The sequence below is a fragment of the Canis lupus genome, chromosome 3 (assembly GCF_003254725.2).
Source record: "Canis lupus dingo isolate Sandy chromosome 3, ASM325472v2, whole genome shotgun sequence".
NCBI lineage: Eukaryota > Metazoa > Chordata > Mammalia > Carnivora > Canidae > Canis > Canis lupus.
In genome coordinates this window covers 43,214,204-43,235,206 of record NC_064245.1, presented here as the reverse complement: position 1 = coordinate 43,235,206, position 21,003 = coordinate 43,214,204, and positions in this window count along the sequence as shown.

Here is a 21,003-nt window from a genome sequence, read left to right as displayed (position 1 = left end):
CCACAGTTCTTTGATATTTTATTCTTTTTTTAAAAAAAATATTTATTTACTTTAGAAACAGAATTTGTCAGGGTAGGGCAAAGGGAGAGGGAAAGAGTTTTAAGCAGACTGCACTGAGTGTGGAGCCTGATGTAGAGCTCAATCTCACAACCCTGAGATCACAACCTGAGTTGAAACCAAGAGTTGGAAGCCCAACTGACTGTACCACCACCCAGACACCCTATTTTATTCTTTTTTTTAAAGATCTTTTTTTCCTTTGCTTTTTGTTTTAGAAGTTCCTATTATCATATCTGCAAGCTTAAAGATTCTTTCCTCAGCTATGTCTAGTCTACTGAGGAAATCACCAAAGACATTCTTCATTTCTATTACAGATTTTTATCTATTGTATGTCATTTTGATTCTTCCTTAGAATTTTCATTTCTCTGTTTATACTACCCATATTTTCTTGCATGTTGTTTACTTTTTCCATTTAATACCTAAACTTATTAATCAGTTTATTTAACTGTCTGGACTGATAACTCCAACATTCCTGTCCTATCTGACTTTAGTTCTGATGTTATTCAGTGCCTTCAAATGGTGTTTTTTTCCCTTTCAATGTGTTTTGCTATTTTTTTTTGTTGTTGTTGTTGTTGTTGTTGAAAAATGGTTATTATGGATCAGGTAAAATGAACTGCAGTAAATAGGCCTTTAGTGATGTAGTGGTAAGGTGTAGGCAGTGGGGAAGCATTCTATAATCCTGAAATTAGGTCTCAGACTTTTGGTGAGCTTGTACTCCAGGATTGTGAACTTCAATAGTGCTTTTCAGTTTCTTTTCTCCCCTTATGTGGGATAGGACGCTTAGAGGGATTGGAGTTGTGTATTTCTCTTACTCCACAGGAGGGATAGAGAAAGCTAATGTTAAATTTCTCTTTTTTCCATGTGGAAGCCTAATGCTGACTAGGGTGGAGTATTTCATGTCCCCCAGATATGTTGGGTCCTATAAAACCCTAGCATTTTAGCTCTACTCAAACAGCTTCTTCTGAAGCTAAACCTTATTTTTTTTTAAAGATTGTATTTATTTATTCATGAAAGAAACAGAGAGAGAGAGAGAGAGAGAGAGAGGCACCGAGACACAGGCAAAGGGAGAAGCAGGCTCCATGCAGGGAGCTCCACATGGGACCGGATCCCTGGTCTCCAGGATCACACCCCGGGCTGCAGGCGGCTCTAAACCGCTGAGCCACCGGGACTGCCCAAAGCTAAACCTTATTAAGAACAGAATGCTCTGGCACACTTCAAAATGATTCCTTTTCCCCTCCCCCTATTTGAAGCACAAGGGGATTTTTCTCTGGTATTTGCTGTGAAGACCTGATAGAGCCCCTAGATGTAAGATTGACAAAAGTGTGGAGTTCTGTTTGACTGGAACCCTAGAAGCTTTAACTCTCACACTTGCCCACAATAAGACTTCAGCAATTATTCAATTACAATTTAGATTTTCCCATGACAGAACCTGCATGTATAGACGTTTCGGCTCTGTAAGTCATGATTTTTTGTATCTGTCTGTCTGCCTTACAATTTGTGAGTCAGTGGATTGTCCTGTGACCTCATTTCTCTGATGGATATAAGAAATGTTCATTTTTCAATTTGCTCAGCTTTTTACTTCTTGTTAGAATGGAGTGGCAACTTCCACGCTCTTTATATGCCAGATTAGAAACCCAAACTCCAGACATGAATTAGGTTAGAGATATATTCATAGATGTTCTTACTTTCAGTATAATTTTATAGCAGTAATTGCCTCCAATACTCCAAATGTATGAAGTTAAGTTTTTTTTTTTTTTTTAAGATTTTATTTATTTATTCATGAGAAACACACAGAAAGAAACAGAGACATAGGCAGAGAGAGAAGTAGGCTTCCTATAGGGAACCCAATGCAGGACTCGATCCCAGGACCCCGGGATCATGACCTGAGCCAAAAGCAGACACTTAACCACTGAGCCACCCAGGTGCCCCCATGATACTGAATTTTTATGAGAGAATGAGAAAGTACATGTTATTATGGTAGATAAGTCATTGGTTTTACAGGCTAAGGGAGCATGTTTTGAGAGTGATTTCAAGATCTTCATCAAATTAAATACTTTCTTCTGCTGAATGAACAATTATACATCATCCATCAATTTTGAGCTATGGGTCCAGTTTTCTAGTTGCTTCCTGGACATTTCCACATTGACGTTCTACAGCATTACTGACACATTCCCAAATAAATATTTTTTCCCACATTTGCCTTCATTATTACTATTAGTTTCATTATCATTCATCACTTACTTAGGCCAATATCTTGTTGTACCTGAACTTCTCCCTGTCCCTCATCTGTTGAAGAAAAGCGATCCGCATGGTCTATTATACTCTAAAAGGTTTCAAAAGTGCTTTAATTTAGACCCTCTTTTTATCTTTGTCTCAAAATATAGTTTTACCAGTCTCTACCAACAATTCCATGTACATCTCTAAAATAGATTGTATCATTATATTACTTAAAATTGTGGATGTTTTCTCACTTCGTTAAGCATTGTAAGTCATCCTCCTAAGAAGAGCATAAGGGTGCTTCACAATATGTCTCCAATCTCTTTTTATCATGTACCTCCTTTCTCCCTCACCCCCAATGTCAGTAGAAGAATTACAACCAATCCCACGGAGAGGACATTTAGATCTTCATGTTCATGCTCCTGCCCACGCCCACATGAAACAGGTCCAAAATTCTTCCCTTTTTTCCAACTGCTAAATGTTACTGCATCCACCAAATGTATTCTTTGTGATGATGTTCACAATTATGACTTTACCACTTCTTTGTATGTGGCTTGCTAGAACAGCATCCATAGCCTGACCATAGCTGTTGGTTCATTGTATTACTTTACTTTTTCAGTCATCTTTCTCCTCAATGAGAAAGCTAGCTACATAAATGATACAAGATTCATTTTTATCTTCTGCAATTGACATACTGTCTGACCATGACACTATATTCTCAATTAGAACTTTTTTCTTTTATAAATTAAACTCCATTTTAATTTGTTGTTTATTATAATAAAATTGAAATAATGGGACAGTTGTTGGAAGGGTAAGGGGTTGTCAATAGTAACTTAAAATGACTTACACAATCCCATACCCCTTTCCAGGAAAGGACCAGGAGAAAGTTTTAAGTTGTTGATAAGAAGCAGGAAATCAGGATTCCTGCTATTTCTTGGATGAGGGTGAGGTTACAGTTAGTTTGTGTAACATGATATCTAGGACAGAAATGGTATTCACTCAATGGTAGCCAAGAGAAAACTAGTAAAAGCTAGAATCTAAGTTAAAGCCTTGATTATCAGCAGATACGATTTGCAAATTATTATTTTAGGTGAGAAATGTAAACTATTGAAACTTTAATGCTGTAGCAAAAAACTGAAAATTAATCAAATACCCCTTGGGGTATAATCTGGGGTTAGTATATGTTTAGCTCAGTCTGCTTCCTCTAACCACAGAATCTTTAATACTTCTATATTGTTATATGCTAACTAAAGTATATGCACATTCCTTTGCAAACACAGTCCTCTTCATAGTTCTGTAAGGTGGGTGGGACAAGTGCTACACTCTCGCCTTACAGAGAGAAGAGAAAGGAGTTACGAGATGGGAACTGGTCAAGATACAGAGCAAGCTTGTGACAGTGATGTAAAGAGCATTTGCTTTTTATTACTTTTCCTTTCTCTACTGAATGTTATTTAGCTTTCAGAATAAAAAATAAAGTCCTTATAAAATGACTAGTTATTTAAAAAGCTCTGCTTTTTGTCTGCACTATTTCCACTGGCAAGAAAGATGAATTGATACATTTAAGGCAGTTTTAAGCCACTGGAGCATTAAAACTAGAAGACATTTTGGATGACTCTCAGTTAGACTAAAAATTCAGTTAAGCTAACCTATCCTGGTTGATTGTTGCTTTGTTTTGTTTTTACAATAATAACAACTATAATAAAACCTGACCTTGAATTTCCACAGTGCCTTGCCTTTCCAGAACCTAAAGTATCATCATGAAGATGATCCCACACACTTGACATGGACCTGAGTTTGTCATAAAAACACCCATTCAGAGTGTGCTTGCTATTTGACCCTTAAAATTAAGATATTGATGGATCTGCATTGAGGTTCATTCACTATCATGCTCAGTAGTAACCTTCACCTTCATGCACTTAATTTATTTGGTATTCTAAATATATCATATGCAACAAGTCATTTTATAAAAAGAAATATGTAACCCCTACACTATGCTTCATTTTCCCACCAATGTGATATAGATATCAAGAATATCCTTTGTATTTGTCATGCAAAAGTTAGTTTTAAATGCTTTACACAGAGAATAATATTTATAGAGATCAAAATACTTAATTTACTAAGTGTAACCTTGCTCCCTGAGATACTAGATGCAGATAAGCTTTTTTTTCTAACCCCACAACTATTTCTCTTGTCCCCAATTCTGTCCAGAGGAGTATGTTAATTACTTTAATTACCCTATAAGCCAGTGCCTGTGAATAAATAATAAACTTACTTTTCTCCAGAAAAATGTAACTTATTTTTCAACTCTTTCCAAGAGGAAGGTTCACATCCTCTCCTTAGTTGGAGACACAAACTCATTGACTTCAGTGGAAGACCCTAGCCTAATAAGTACATTGTGTTCACTGACTTGCTCAATCAATGGAACAATCCTTCACATTCATCAGTCAGTAAGGAAGTCACCCCAAACATGGCCCATGGCAGAATATGGGCACCAGCAAACCTGGCTTCTATGGGGACTTGTACAGGGTGTTTCAGTTGGTTTGTGTTTTGCCTCAATTTAATCTCATTACTCTAGCTTGGAGGTCAGTCCTTCAGTCTATTAAATTACTTTTTCAAAGTCGCAGAAACTATAGGAATTTTTTCTCAAGATTCAAGGTACTGTTCACTATTGAATAACTAAAGTTAAAAGATAAATGAATTATATTAGCAATAACAAATTGAGAGTTGGTATTGGGGGATGAGTGCGATACATAGCTGAATAATCACGCATTCAAGCAACAATTAACAAAATAGTATGGTTGATAAGAGAAGGGGGAAACCGAGTAGGAAAAAATTAAAGAAGAAGACAAACCATGAGAGACTCTTAACTCTGGGAAATAAACAAAGGGTTGCAGAAGGGGAGGCAGGTGGGAGAATGGGGTAAAGGGGTGATGGACATTAAAGAGGGCACATGATGAGATGAACACTAGGTGTTCTACTAGATGTTGGCAAATTGGATTTAAATATTTTTTTAAAAAATAAAAATAATAGTATGGCCAATTTACATTCTCACTTCATTCTATTTTATTGCTACCATTAACTGTATTTTCATTACAATGAAATATGCACACAATGGAAACATGTACATACATTTAAACATTTGACGTGTTTGAAATAAAATTCAATGAAGTTTCACAGGATACTTCAAGATGCCAGATTCTGAGGCTTTGGAAGGGTATCCTTGTAGGAAAGTGGGATGTATAATATTTTTGTTTAAACCATTAAAAATATGAGGGTTCCTTGATGAAATGACAGCTAAAACTTCTAACAGAGTTCAGAATTCTTGGCAGGGATCTTCAACTGGAATATGCCTTGGTAGTTCCCTTGACGATGAAAATTATGAGTGATATGATTGAGTTGCAAGGGATTTGAGATATTTTTGCTGAGAGTTATTGTTTCTAATGACAATAATATCAGCATATGACAAGTTTATAACTAGGCTAACTTTTGGGAATAGAAAGACCTGGAAGTCATCAAAAATCATTGTTCATGACCAATTTCAAAATGAGCTTGTCTAAAATTCCCCCCTGCTTTAATAATTGAATTGAGGGGGGGATGGGAAGACAAGAGATGGGAAAGGAAAGAAAATAACTCTAAGCCAGAAATTTACCTGTAAATATGATTTCCCTGTTTTATGGCTATATTGCTACTTCCCTGAAATGTTAAAAATCAATTATGAATGAAGGAAATTCCTCTCCTTGTGCTATAGTTCAGTAGCCTAAATTTTTACTCTCCCAATTTAAATCCATTATTGTTCTTTAATCCCAAATCATCCATAGTTCCAAGTTGGAGGAACATTGCTTCACTAACAATGATTTGTTAAATCATCATCATCATCATCATCATCATCATCATCACCATCATCATCACCTTGTAACTGGTGAGATGAATGAGATAACACTGCATACAAAGGGATCTCTTAATAATTTCTAGTCCATTTAAGCAGATATTTTAAAAACTGTACTGACATATACAAATAGGAATCACATTCTTCTGAAGACTTCAAGAAGGAAATTTCCCATTAATCTACTTTATGCCAATTAATCTTTATCATGGGGAAATAGTGTGTTTCTGTCACTTAAACTCAGGTGTGGGTTGGATTGGTCCCTCCTGTGAACTTGCACAATAGGAAACTATCATGGTCTTTTCATTGCTCATGTGATAAACCTCTTCTCTGTCCCTCACTTTTACTTTTAAAATAAGTAGCTAAATATTTTATTTATAATTTTATTTGCTTATAATATTTAGTATTTGTATGCTTAATGTGTATATATTTCTTGTACATACACATATGTATCTATCTACTATAAAAAATAAAATATATTTAATAGGTCAAATATCCATATGGAATGAAATTCAAAAGGTGGAAAGGAATATTTACTAGAAAATAAGTCTTCTTTCCCTCTTATCCATTAGGCATCTGATTGTTCTCAGGTATCTAGATTCAATCACCATTATGAGTTTATTGGTGATTTTGAGAAAATTCCAATGCATCTGCAAGCATAAATTGTATATGGGTATATCTCTGTGTGTGTATGTTTAATGGAGGCAGATATTTCATTTTTGGGGGAATATATTTATGTGCATGTGTGTGTGTGTTTAACCATATAAATGTATGTTGTGGATAGTTCCTTATAAGAATCTATAGACTTGTCCTATTCTTTTCAAAGTTGACATAGCACTCCACTGTATTGTAAGATGATTTTATTATAACACTCTTATTTATCCCATTTAATCATGTTTGCCCTAAATTCAACCATTTAAAAAGTTAAGATTGTAATTATGTTGTTTGATTTGAATTTATAAAAAATTTTCCCAAAAATCTCATAATGAACTAATAATTATAGTTTTTTTTCTTAGATCCAAATTCTATTGAGAAATAGCTTCTGTACTGTTGAGCACACTATTGGTTATCCTCTCAGTAACCATATTTTCTTAATTTCCTATGTCTCATGATAGAAGCAAAAAAAAAAAAAATCCATCTACACCTCTCTCCTTGGGGAGAGGGTTGTCTACATGGACCAGTTTTTTAAATCAATGTTGACCAGCAGTGTTCTGGGAAAAGTATCCTTTCAGAAAGAAAGGATGAGGTGCATGAGGGAGGCCCATGTTGAACTCCCTTTGAAACATGGTTGTGTGGGGTCAAAATGCTTGGAATCAACTTAATTCTTGATGTGACAAGGTTGTACACATCATGACAAGGATGGGTATGTGAAAAGAGGGAAAAAATTGTATTTGAAAAATAACCCCACATTTAGTCCATTTAACTTTAGATTTCTTCTTATGTGTGAGAAATAACCTTTATTTTTACATGACTTTAAAAAAATATTTTATTTATCTGAGAGAGAGAGCTAGAGAAATCACAGCGGGGGGACAGTGTGGAGTGGGAGATGCAGACTCCCTGCTGAGCAGGGAGCCTAATGCAGGGTTTGACCCCAGGGTCCTGGGATCATGATGGGAGCCGAATGCAGATATTTAACTGGCTGAGTCATCCAGGAGCCACTACATGAGTTTTGGTTACTTTGTCACTAGCAGTCAAAGACATTCTAGCTGAAAGAGATTCTAACATACTACTGGGGACAAAGGATACAAGAACAAATGGATACCCTTTGCCCCCTTTATAAGACAGACCCTATGTCTTTCTGTATCAATGTTCTAGTTCTTTACTTGTTCACTAATCCACATTTTTGCCAGAATCTATGCTAAAAACTATTCTGTTTGGTTATTCTGGATTACAACTACTAGCAAACTATATCTATTTTTAGACTGTTATAAAATGGAAATAATAGTAATTAGCAACACTACAAAAGACTTTTTCATAATGGGTTTTATTTTTTATTTTTATATTTTTTTAAAAAATATTTTATTTATTTATTCATGAGAGACAGAGAGAGACACAGAGAGAGAGGCAGAGACACAGGCAGAGGGAGAAGCAGGCTCCATTCAGAGAGCCTGATGTGGGACTCAATCCCAGGATTCCAGGATCATGCTCTGGGCAGAAGGCAGGGGCTAAACCACTGAGCCACCCAGGGATTCCCCCATAATGGGTTTTAAATCCATAAATATATTTTTGGAAGGAAATAATATATTGCAACATCAAATCTCATTTTTACATGATCTTTATTTCTTGGCAAAAAATAAAAATGCCGATTTTACTTACAAAATGAAAGTGACTACAAAAAAAAAAGGCCTTAATGACATATGAGTTTTTATATCATGTTTTGTTATGCTAATGTATTAATAAGTGCAATATAAGGTGTATTTAGGGATTTTACTTTAGTATTTTGGAGAAATAACATTCTATATAATAGAATATATTTGACGTGAGTTTTTTTTTTTTCTCTAGAAAGAGAGTGAAGGGAAAAATAAAATTGTGATTTTGTTAAAAATATATCAGAGTTCTGTTTGCTGGACCACCCAAAGATGCCTGGAAAAGATACTGAGCAATGAGTTGGACCAGAAGTTCTGGCTAGATAGATGCTCTCCAGGACACAGTGGAGAACAAGAATTACTGATTTGACAAACCCCAAGCAAAGCCTTTGGGAAAAGAAAGATTCAAGCCCAAGCAACAGAAATCAGCATGGAACCCGAAGTGCAGAGGCTTCTGGATTCCTCCAAGGAATTTTAGGCAGCTGCAACAAGACTGGAAAAAATGAAGGCCAAAAAGAGGAAGGAGCCTAGATATTTGCTCTAAATGCTTTCACCTACAAATGAGTAGATGGCAAACGAACACACCAGACGATACCAACAGTACAGAATCTGAGAACAAAGGAAATCTATATTCAGAAATTGACTTAAAATAGGCTTTATTTATAATTCTTTAGATCTTGACTTTATACTATTCTATCAAATGGTACAGGTACTTAAAGAAATGTAATAAAACAAAACAAACAAAACAAAACAAAAACATAAGGAACTGTGCCAAATTATATAATAAAAGTCGAAGTGAATAGATGTTTCTATAAGATCCATTTCATAAGGAAAAAAGTGGGAGCCTCTTCACCTCAGTGAGAGATCAGAGGAGAAAGTAAACTGGGTTATCGGATTAAGATGCCATCAAAGATTTCTAAAGGAAAGGATCATATGGGACTAACACAGTCACTTCATATTTATTTGATGGTCATGAAGCTCGAAAGTTCATTGAGAAAAAAATGCAGTTAATTATGTGGGAATACAATTAAAATGACTATTAAATTTTAGAATCATAAATATTTTTACTGCCACAATTAGATGGTGAAAAAGAATTGCTACATTTCACTGGCATCTTTCAACGTTCATCTGCAGGATCCTGTTTTATAATGCATTTACAACCACATAATCTCATCTCTACTATGTAAATCAAGTTAGAGTCCTTTTTCGTTCATTTGCAGCGTATTTTGCTGGTGGTGGCTAGATAAATGTTTCGGTGAAGGATAATTTGGTTGCCCTCCAGCACTTGAATGTCTGATATTGCACAATCAAGGAATCCGTGTCACATTAAGGCAATTCTTATAATATAATCAAAGTTCTCATGTTGTACTCTCCTTTAGATGAAACAAACTAATGAAATGTATTGACCCTCCTCACGCACTTCTGAAGCAAAATGACTAAGCAGTATTGAGACTACATGAAATACACTGACATTGATTGTGAAGTCGGCTTTTCTCAGCCACATTGGTGGCTGATTAAAGTGTCACATTGACAATATAGCCCCTTTTGAACAGGAAATTAATACCAGCTTGGTGGCAAAGAGAATCATCTTCCACAAGGAAGCTCACATCATTGTTAATCCTACTTAGAAAAAAAAAAGGTCGTATCTTTTGCACCAGCACAACCTAGAGTTTTCTTCTTATGAAAGAATAATCAGAAGTGTCATCACTCTAATTATTTCAAAAAATAAGACACCTCTGGTGTTTCATGCCTGTTTTGGTTATGAATAACTCTCAAAAATAAGAATAAAAAGAAAGAGTAAGACATTTTTGAATCTTTCACTAACTCACACGAATGACCATTTAGTTTAAACATTAAAAGGTGAAGATATTACCAATATTAAATCAATATTCAGCTTCATTCATTTCTGATACATGAAATAAGAATCAGCATAATTCTTAAATTCTAGTTGTTTGATGTTCTATTCAAACATGTAATTCCAGCTGCAGTAAATTTCTCTTTATAGAAGCTACCTAGAATAGGATTCCAAATGTGAACAAACCTACAAGATAAAGGATCAGAGTGTGCCCACACTTGATTTGCTAGCCCTCTAAGATCCTGTTCCCTCTTGTCATGGAGGGAGGAACTAGTTACTCTAAATTTCAGGTTTTCCATTGTTTCATTAATTTCCCTTTTTATCTTGCTCAATCATTCGCTCAATAGATAATACAATGTTGCCTCTCCTTACCTTAATTAACATGTGACTGCTACTTGTGTAGGACAGGCATTGTCACTGGGCTGTTTCCACCAGAAGGGGTATCAGAGGGATGAAGTGGATAAAGAAGGTTAGGGAAAGGATGGATATGTCACCAGGGCTATGTTTTTAAAAATTCAACCATAAGATCAAGGGTAAGATCATATGCAGACCTAAGTTCTCCTTGCTAAATGGAGAACCCAATCAAGTTCTGCATTATTCTCACATGATTTACCATTCCCCTTCTGCTACCTTTCATTTCCACTGAGGTCCCCTCACTGCTATCTTACAAAATTGGACAATAATTTCCATGTGAGGCTGGTCCTCCGCTTCTTACCTTCCTGTAGAATTTCATAGATTTTAGTCACATTGTGTTATAAAGAAAGAGCAAGTGTTTTGGAATTAAAATGTTGGTTCCCCACTTCTTCCCCCTGCCCAGTTAAAGCGCCTCTGTCTTGAGTATCTTTTGCTTGGGCCAACCTGCTTCCCTTCTTAATTACTTGCTCATAACTCACCAGCTTTTTGAGCAAGTAGTTAAATCCCCACCAGCACATCACTATCAGTTCAGACTTCTTAGCCTGAATTGAGACAAAACCAGTTTTAAAGGCAGGTGGGGAGCTACTGCTGCTGTGGAGGATAATATGCAAATACTCTGATGATTGCCCTTCATCCAACATTTAAAATGCTGAGTTTGGGGAGTTCTGTATATATTCTGAATATCAGTCCCTTTTCAGATGTCTGACTTGCCATTTTTTCTCCCATTCTGTGGATTTTCTTTTTATTCTATTGACAGTGGTTTTTTTTAATGCACAAAAGTTTCACATTTTAATGAAGTCTAGCTTTACTTTTCTCTTGTGGCTTATGCCTTTGGTGTCCTATCCAAGAAATCACTACCAAATCCAATGCCATGAAGATTTTCTTCTATGTTTTCTTCTAAGAGTTTCAGTTTTAGCTCTTACATGTAGGTCTTTGATCCATTTTAGTTAGTCTTTGAGGGCAAAGAACTTAAGTAGACATTTCTCCAAAGAGAGTCAGAAGGTCAAAAAGCATAGGAAAAGATGCTCAACATCACTAATCATGAAGGGATTGTAAATTAGAACCACAATGGGATACCACTTCACACCTATCAGGATGGCTATTAGCAAAACAAACAAACAAAAAACAGATAATAGTAATTCCTTACAAGCATGTGGAGAAATCAGAAACATGGTGCCCTGCTGGTGGGAATGTAAAATGGCACAGCTTCAATGGAAAACAATATGGTGTTTCCTCAAAGAGTTAAAAATTCAATTGCCATATAATCCAACAATTTCACTTCTGGGTATATTCACCAAAGAATTTAAAGCAGGGAAACCAAGAAATATCAGACACTCATGTTTATAGCAGTATTGGTCACAAGAGTCAAAGTGTGGAAGAAACTCAAGTGTTTATCAATGGAGATGAATGGATAAATAAAATGTACTGTATATAAAATGAAAAAAATCTGAAATGGATGAGATTAATGGGTAGAGATTCAGTTTTGCAAAATGAAAAGAGTTCTGGGAATAGGTGGTGGTGGTGTTTGTACACCAATGTAAACGTATTTAATGCCACTGTTTGGTACACTTAGAAATATTTTAATTAATTTTTATTTTATTAAGATTTATTTATTTAATTTAGAGAAAGAGAGAGTGGGGGGAGGTGCAGACAGAGAAGGAGAGAGAATCTCAAGCAGATTCCCTGTGGAAAGCAGAGCCTGAAATGGGATTCAATCCCATGACCCTGAAATCGCCACCTGAGTGGAAGCTAAGGGTCGGACGCTCAACCGACTGCTACCATTTTAAACCATCAACAAAAGAGTGAGGGAATTCATCCACCCTAGTGAATCTCAAATATTCTGAAATTACTTGAAAGTGCCAAATGCCTTTGGGGGAATGATAAAATGTGGTTCAGCAAAGGAAGGCAAGGACCAGTAGCAAAAGTTTTTTCATGCTCTACTCATCTCACACACAGAGGGGAGCCTTTGAAGATTGTGAGGCTGGGAATGACATTATTTGCTTTAAAAAGAATAATTAGCCCCACAACTATATCAAAACTAATATATAGCGATTAGTCCAAATGCAGATACCAGTTCAGATTAGAACTGATTATGACCCGAAGCTTGTTGTGATTTATTAGTATCTGGCATTTAAATTTATATCTATTAAAAATCTTTGTTCTCACCTTTATTTACTTCTTAGGGATTTTGCACATTTTTAAATATATCAATAGTAATAGGTTTTATTATTAATTAAAATGCAAAATATATCCTCCTGAAAAGCATATTTTAAAGCAAGGAGTTTTCCATAATACCTTTTTTTAAAAGATTTTATTTATTTGGGCAGCCCCGGTGGCCCAATGGTTTAGCGCAGCCTTCAGCCCGGGGTGTGATCCTGGAGACCTGGGATTGAGTCCCACATCAGGCTCCCTGCATGGAGCCTGCTTCTCCCTCACCTGTATCTCCACCTCTCTCTCTCTCTCTCTCTCTGTGTGTGTCTGTCATGATAATAAATAAAATCTTAAAAAAATTTATTTATTTATCATGAGAGACATAGAGAGAGAGGGGGGCAAAGACATACGCAGAGGGAAAAGCAGACTCCCCGCTGAGCAGCGAGCCTGTTGTGGGACTCTTATCCCAGGACCTGGGATCATGACCTGAGCCAAAGTCAGACACTCAACCACTGAGCCACCCAGGTGCTCTCCATGATACTTATTCTATAGGTAAGAATTCTTCATATGGGGTCTGTCTGGGGGTCTGTAGGGAATTAGTGGGTGGGCACCAGGGAGTCCATATACTCCTTGATATTGCATGAAAATGTGTTTTAGTGTGTGTGTGTGTGTGTGTGTGTGTGCACACCATGAGACATTTTCCTTGGAAAAGCATCCCTAACTTCCATCTAACTCTCAAAGAGTTCCTCTGGAATTGATAGAGATTGGGAGATTTATCATACTCCTATAAACTGAGGAAAGGGGTCCAGAGTTAGAAGTAAGAATGCTGAACACTGATTTGTGGTTTCAAATGAGATCATGATGTTCTCATCCTTTGGGGACTTTAAGAAAAGTCCCATACACGTACTAGTTTATAAGATTTACAATTAGCAAGGCACTTGCTGTTAAGACTAAGAGTTCTCAGCCTGCTATCCAGATTTCTTTTCTTTCTTTCCTTTTTTCTTTTTTCTTTTCTTTTCTTTCTTTCTTTTTTCTTTCTTTCTTTCTTTCTTTCTTTCTTTCTTTCTTTCTTTCTTTCTTTCTTTCTTTCTTTCTTTCTTTCTTTCAGATTTATTTATTCACCTGAGAGATAGGGGGCAGGGGGAGAGAGGGAGTGGTAGGGAGGGGCAGCAAGAGAGAGAATCCTCAAGCAAACTCTTCACTGAGCATGGAGCCAGACTCAGGGCTCAATCTCAGGACCCTGAGATCATGACCTGAGTTGGCCGCTTAACCCACTGAGCCATCCAGGAACCCCTGCTATCTAGATTTCTATGTTGATTTTGCATAAATGAATTAAATCTGATGGTCTTGCTCAGACTCATGTGCTGTTTTTTGCTTTTGTAAAATAAACAATCATCAAAAGGATTGCCAGAGAAGTGGGATAGAAAGAGGGTAAAGGGCACTGGCTTCTTGTAAATAAGAAAACAAACATCTGGATGTAGAAGAAAGATTTCTTTTTATTATTTTATACACAAAAGCAGGTAGCAGGTTTATGGTTTGCAGATAAGATACAACAAAAGTTTAGGGAACCTCATACATAATGCTCATTTGTTTTTGTGCTTTTTTTTTTTTTTCTGCCAGTGAGCATGAAATAAAGGAAGTATTACAATTGTTCTTATAGCGAAATGTCCCCTCATATTAAAAGGGTAAAATATCATTGGTATCTAAAATAATCCTTTTTTAGAATGGGATATGGATGGAAAAAGTAAAGCCACAGTTTTTTAGAAGAAACTTTCAATGGGTATTTTTGTTCATTTTTAAGACCCAATGATTGCATTTCACTATAGCATAGGTAATTCAGTGGTCAAAGGCATGATTTGTGAAATATGCATGTTAGCATGTAATGTCAAACCCTGGAACTGGCACTATAGTCACAGATCCAGGTGATGGAACTCTGCCCTATGGCTTCTTGTTATTTGTAACATTCCCAAAAAGGTGGCTGTCTCATCCATATGAGCCCTGACTTATTATTGTGACCAAGTTTCACGGAAGGGGCCTGCTACCATTACCCAATAGCTCTTGTAAGCAATGCTTAAATCAATGGATCTTTTGTAGTTCTCTTTAATGGAGTCTGGATGATGAATTTACATCTATATATCAGAAACATTGTCTTCTGCCCTACATTACTAATGTCAGAAAATTGCCTCTATATAATTCATCAAAGTATTTCTATAGACTCACTCTTTTATTATCTTTTCTCGTGCAAACTGTATAATTCCTTCATTCCACGTCAGGGAAGACCTTTAATCTTGCCTGGCTGTATGCTGTGGGTCTTTTTACATTAAAGAGCTGGAGGAGGTGCCACTGTAGGCAGTAAAAATGGGAGACAAGCAGTGATGGGGATAAGTCTTACGGCAGTGACTAAAAAAATAGCTAGATAGAAAACATTTTCCAATAGATCACAGCTCTTACAAATGGTTTTAAATGCCAAGCTGACAAAAATTATATTATTCATGTTTACACATTTCTTTATTTTTTCCTTTAGAATTTTCACCCTAGCATATTAATTTGTCCTACTGGCCCACTCCCAATACTCACACTTTAATTGTTTGTCCTCTTTAATATAACAGAGACTAGAAAGGGTGAAAATCTGGCAATATAATCTGTGCATTTCGATCCCAACGTTATAATGGAACTCTTGGAAATGACAGACAAGCTTATATGATTCATAATCCCAAACCTTTGATGTCTCAATGCTTATTCCATTCTTTTCTTAGTGTTTGTTCCAATCGTATATGGTAGGAAAGTAGAACTGAAGTAGAGCTTCTCTTCAAGGGCAGACATACCATTGATAAGTGGATTAGGAACAATGATGATATTGGGAAACACATTGAGAGGATAAAATCAATGATATTTTTAGATGAAATAAAACACATAAGTTTTGAATGTGAGTTTAAAATCCTGACAAAACCCCCAAGTATGGGTTAGATACACCATGGGAAATTTTCTTCCTTGATCTGGCAGATGTACTGTGCAAAGAAACAAAGATCATTTGGGTTATTTGTGCTCTCAAACTGTGAAGCTCAACAAGGGTACAGATTTTTGGAAACTTGTACAGAAAATTTGCCTTTAGCTGAGAAAAAGAATGAAATAAACCGTCCAAAGGATAATTGAGAAAAAGAGAGGGCTGGAATAAGAGACTGATTTGTATTTATCTTTGTTTCTCCGAGCACTCATCAACTATCTGATACACAGTGACTGTTCAATAGATGGCTTTGGGATTGAGAGGGGGCTTGTACAAATTCCAGGTTTCTCTGAGTTTTAATTTCCTCATCTATAAATTGTGCGTACAATGGGTTTAGGAACTGAGACTGTGGAGTCATACAGTGAGAGAGTACTAATCCTAATTGCACTCTATGTCTAAAATACAAGCAGAATGGGGAGAGGCTTCCCAAGATTCTCTTCCCCGTGTGAGCCTGTGTTAAAATTGGTCTTCAAAGATTTCTGCCTGAGATGTAGAAACGGGGGGTGAAAGATCAGCCAATACATATGGAAGGTCAAAACAGAACCCCAGAGGCCATCAATGGACTGTTCATTATTCCTGATCTACCATTAACCTCATAGGTTTGGAACAACAATCAGGCTCCTCCAGCTCCTTCAACTACCTTACGTCCTAGACAAGCTTTTTTTTTTTTATCATGAGAAAAGGAAAGAGTACCTCATGCAGACCATGTACATCATCAGAAATGGCATCATCAGTAATCAACAGAAATGGGATCCAGTTTGCCTTCATGGGCTCTAGTTTGTTCTCTTAGGTTCCAGACTGCTCTTGCTTGGCATCCAGTTTTCCTCCCAGTCTTCCATCTTTCTCCCAAAGACATTCAATGACTAGAAAACCATCACCAGATGATTTTGATGGTCTTCCATAGACCCCTTTACCACCCCATCTTTATGGTTTATGATTAGTAACTTTTATCTCATCTGCCAGCTATCTACTTTCAGAACCTTACTTCCCCAGCTTCTTCCACTATTGTATAAATTCCAGTCTTTATATACATCCCATTCTCCAAATGACTCATTATAATTTAACTCCCTTGATACACCCTAACTGATATAGCTCTTAGTTCCAAAAAGGTTTCATATAGGCTTCCCAAATTGGTTCCAGATATCTGGAATTGGTTTTCTGATTTAATTCATTTTAAAGAAATCAATGACCCTCTCTGTAGTGGTAAAAGAACATTGATTGTTCATGCCATAGAGTAGCAAATTTCTTAAGTTATAATTTATGTGCACTTCAAATCAAGTAGCTATGGAAGACACAACTTGGTGTACAAGTAGCTGTTATCATAGTATATTTCTTTTAAATAAAAAGATTGAGGGTTTAGTTGACCATCTTCTAAGTGCATTAGGGAACTTGAGTACCCACAGAGACCGGGTTTATGAAAACAAACTAAATTTCTCTTCGTGGGGTTGCTGAATTACATTTCAGGTGAAATTCACACCCTCTGCAAAGTCTTTTATGTTACCACTAGGGCATTGATGGAATGAGATGGAGTGAAACCCTGACAAGTAGGATGGGGTCATAGGAACAGACTCCCAATGAAACTGGGGTCTTTGACCCTCTAGAGCCTGAAAATCTTCCAGTACAAGCAACTTTCCTCTCCCAACTGAGGGAATTGCTCCTGCCTTTCTTGAAGAACTTATAGTGGCCTCCTCCATGGTAGATGTCTTCTACAGGACTACTGAACTACTGAACTCCTCAATGTGATTCTAACCTCACCATCTTCAACTCACCTATTTGGCTTAGGCAGAAGACATTACTCTTCACAGTCCCATTTCAGGGCCCTATCATTTTTCTGGTTTTTTGTCCTAATCTACCTATCAGGGATATTGACTACTTCTATATTCCAGAGGACATTATCTTGTTGTATTTCACTGTATTCTGATTGGAGCTGATGAGTCAGAAGTCACAACTATCTAAACAGCGTGGTAAGGCATATGAATGGCAAAATAGTGGGTATAAACGCAACAAGAATTCAAGGGCTTACCAGATCAGTGAACTTCATAGGGTTCTACTTGTCTGAGACTTGTTGAACTATCCCTTTTAAGGTAAAGGATAAGTGTTTGCCTCTGATTACTACTATATGAGACACAATAGCTAGTGGATCTTTCTGAATTTTGGAAGCAATATACATCTCATTTGGGTGCACTATTCAAACCTACTTACCAAGTGACTCAAAGGTTCTGAGTAGGACCCAGAAGAAGAGACAGTCTATGATATATCCAGGTTGTCATTCAAGCTTCTCTGTACTAAGATCAAATGACCAAGAAGATATGTTGGAAATTAATGGGACTTTGGTAATTAGGGATACTATACGGAGTATTTGGCAGGTATCTACAGGTACATATAAATACAGACTTTAGATTTCAGACTTTAACTATATAACTCTCTGCAGATAAATATTCTCCATTTGAGAACTGGCTTCTGGCTTACAGAAGGCTAAATGCTTGACAATGGATTGCCAAGCCACCATGCAACAGGAACTGCTCATTATGAACTGGAGGTTGTCTGACTCACAAGTAATAAAGATTACCTTATAAAGCAGCATTCTATCAGGTAGGAATGGTATTTCTTAGAGCAGACACTCACAACTCTTATTCCTACTACATTGCCTTCTCTCTCTCTCAACCCATAGAAATGATCTTACATGAAGGCACCTATGTGCAGCTACTAAAAAAGGAAAAAAAAGTCATTTATAACTGGTTATTTCACAATATGCTAGCCTCATCTGAAGACTGACAGCCTATGCAACATTATAGTTTCAGTGTGTAGGGTGGCCCTGAAAGATTGTGGTATAGGAAAATCTTCCTAGTGAGTAGAACTTCAAATAATCCCCCCTATTTATTTAGTCTAGAAGGAGAAATTGTGATGGGCAATGACCAAGAGTTCCTCTTAGAGTCCTAGATAGAACAAATCTGGAAAATTAGCTTTAAGAAATTCTGGGGAAAAATTTTATAGGCAGACTTCTTTAACTTGGTGCAAAGTGAAGATTTTTGCTTCTTGTGACTGCCAAAAAGAAAGCTCAGCAGAAGAGTATCTTCAGAATCATATGAATAAGATGATTATTTCTATTCAATATCTCTTTATGCAGTTGCTCTTGCCTTTGCTTAAAGGGCAATTGGGCAAATCAACCACGGTAGCAGGAATAGAGGTTATACATAGGCTCAACAACAAGGATTTCCAATCCCTAAAGATGGCCTGTTGCTACAACTGCTTAATGTCCTACCTGCTAACAGCAGAGACCAATGTGAGCTCCTCATGAACCCAGGGGATCATGAGAGGGAAAGTGCTTTGTTCTCACTTGAGTACACACATATTTTAGATGTGGATTTGCCTTTCCTGTCCACAATGCCTCTGCCCAAACTATAGATTTACAGAATGACCTGTGAAACTTCACAGTATACCTCAAATTACAAATAATTCCAAAGTGTTGGAATTAACTTTATAGCAAATAAAGTTAGTAATGGACTTATGCTCATGAAACTCATTGGCCTTACCATGTTTCTCAGTTTCTCATCATGATAAAGCAACTAGCCCAACAGAATGGTAAAATCATCATTTAGTGCCAGCTGGATAGCGTCATCTTGCAGGGTTGGAATCATGTTCTTCATAATGTGTTCTATGCTATATATCTGTAGTGAATATATGATGCTATTTCCTCCATAGCAAAGACTCATGAGTTTGAGAGTCAGGGATGGATCTGCAAGCTTCTCTTCTAATTCTTACTGCTAACGAAACATTAGGGAATTTTTTGTTTCTTTCTCCTATAACTTTAAACCACTGATTTAGAAGTCTTCATTTCCAAGGGAGGAATGCTTTTGCCAGAGTTTACAGGATATATTTCATTAAAATGGAAGGTGAGACATCTCCCTGACTACTTTGTGCTTCTTATACTAATGAATCAGTAGGGGGTGATTGAGAATTTTGTATATGCTGGCATGATATAGCTGACTATCAAGAAGGAATTGTGTTGTTACTATAGTGGGCATACAGTGAGTATGCCTGGGAAGCAGGAGGTCCCTAAGGTACCTATTAGTATTCCTATGTCTCCCAATAAAAGTTACTGAAAAACTAAACAACTGGATACACAAAGGCCTGCTAATGGACTGGACAGGAATAAAGGCTGAGGTCACTCCACCAGACAAGAAATCATAGCTACTCAAGTTTCTTGCTGAAATCAAGGGGAATATGGAAGAGTTAGTGAAAGAAGAAATATTCTAAGTATCATCCACAGCCATCTGATCCTTCTGGAAAGTATCTGCCTTATCTTAATGTAACTATATTTGCACATGTATTAACTAATTCTTTCCCACTGTTCAATCCCAACTTTATAGGTTACCAAAAGAGGAATGTTACTAGGAAAAATTATTACCCAAAGAGGGATAAACAGTAATTTGAGTTTTGCATCCTTTCCTGGGAAAAGTTGAGTGTATTTTTAGTTGTAAAAGGTATGATTCCATCATTTTAGGCAGAAGTGTGATTTTGCTATTGTCATTATTTGGAAGTAAAATATAGTTAGAAGAGCATATGAATGTCAAGTTGACAAAGCATGAATGGTGCTGTTCTGTACTATGTCAGCTTAGCTAAGCTGCAACTGAATATCCCAAGATTTTCTTTTATATATAGTTATGAGTTTGGTGGAACACCAGGAAAATTAGCACAAGAGTTGAGAGGCAGAGTGAAGTAACAGTCACTTGGAGTTGAGTGGAGGACCCAGAAAAATCTGCTCACTCACTTTGTTGGTGGGGTGGCAGCTGGACCCACAGACAACTCCAATGTAGCTATAGGTCTTCTCCTGCTTCTCTGAGTCTTGGACCATGGATATGTGTCACTGTGTAAATAGAAACTGTCTCTTCTGAAAGTCACCAGATGTTGGAGTTGAATGCAGTGAGAAACAGATGTAGGCTCTGGTTGTTCTTGTCTTTCCTCTTTCTGCATCAATCTTTCCTACCTGCCTGCCCAGTTTGCTGACCTCCAAAGAGATCAGTCATGCTGCCAGACTGAGATGCTTCCAAGCCTTTGACACTAGCTCACCTTAACTCTCCAGCTTCATGATGTTCTTTCTGATTCTCTAACTGAT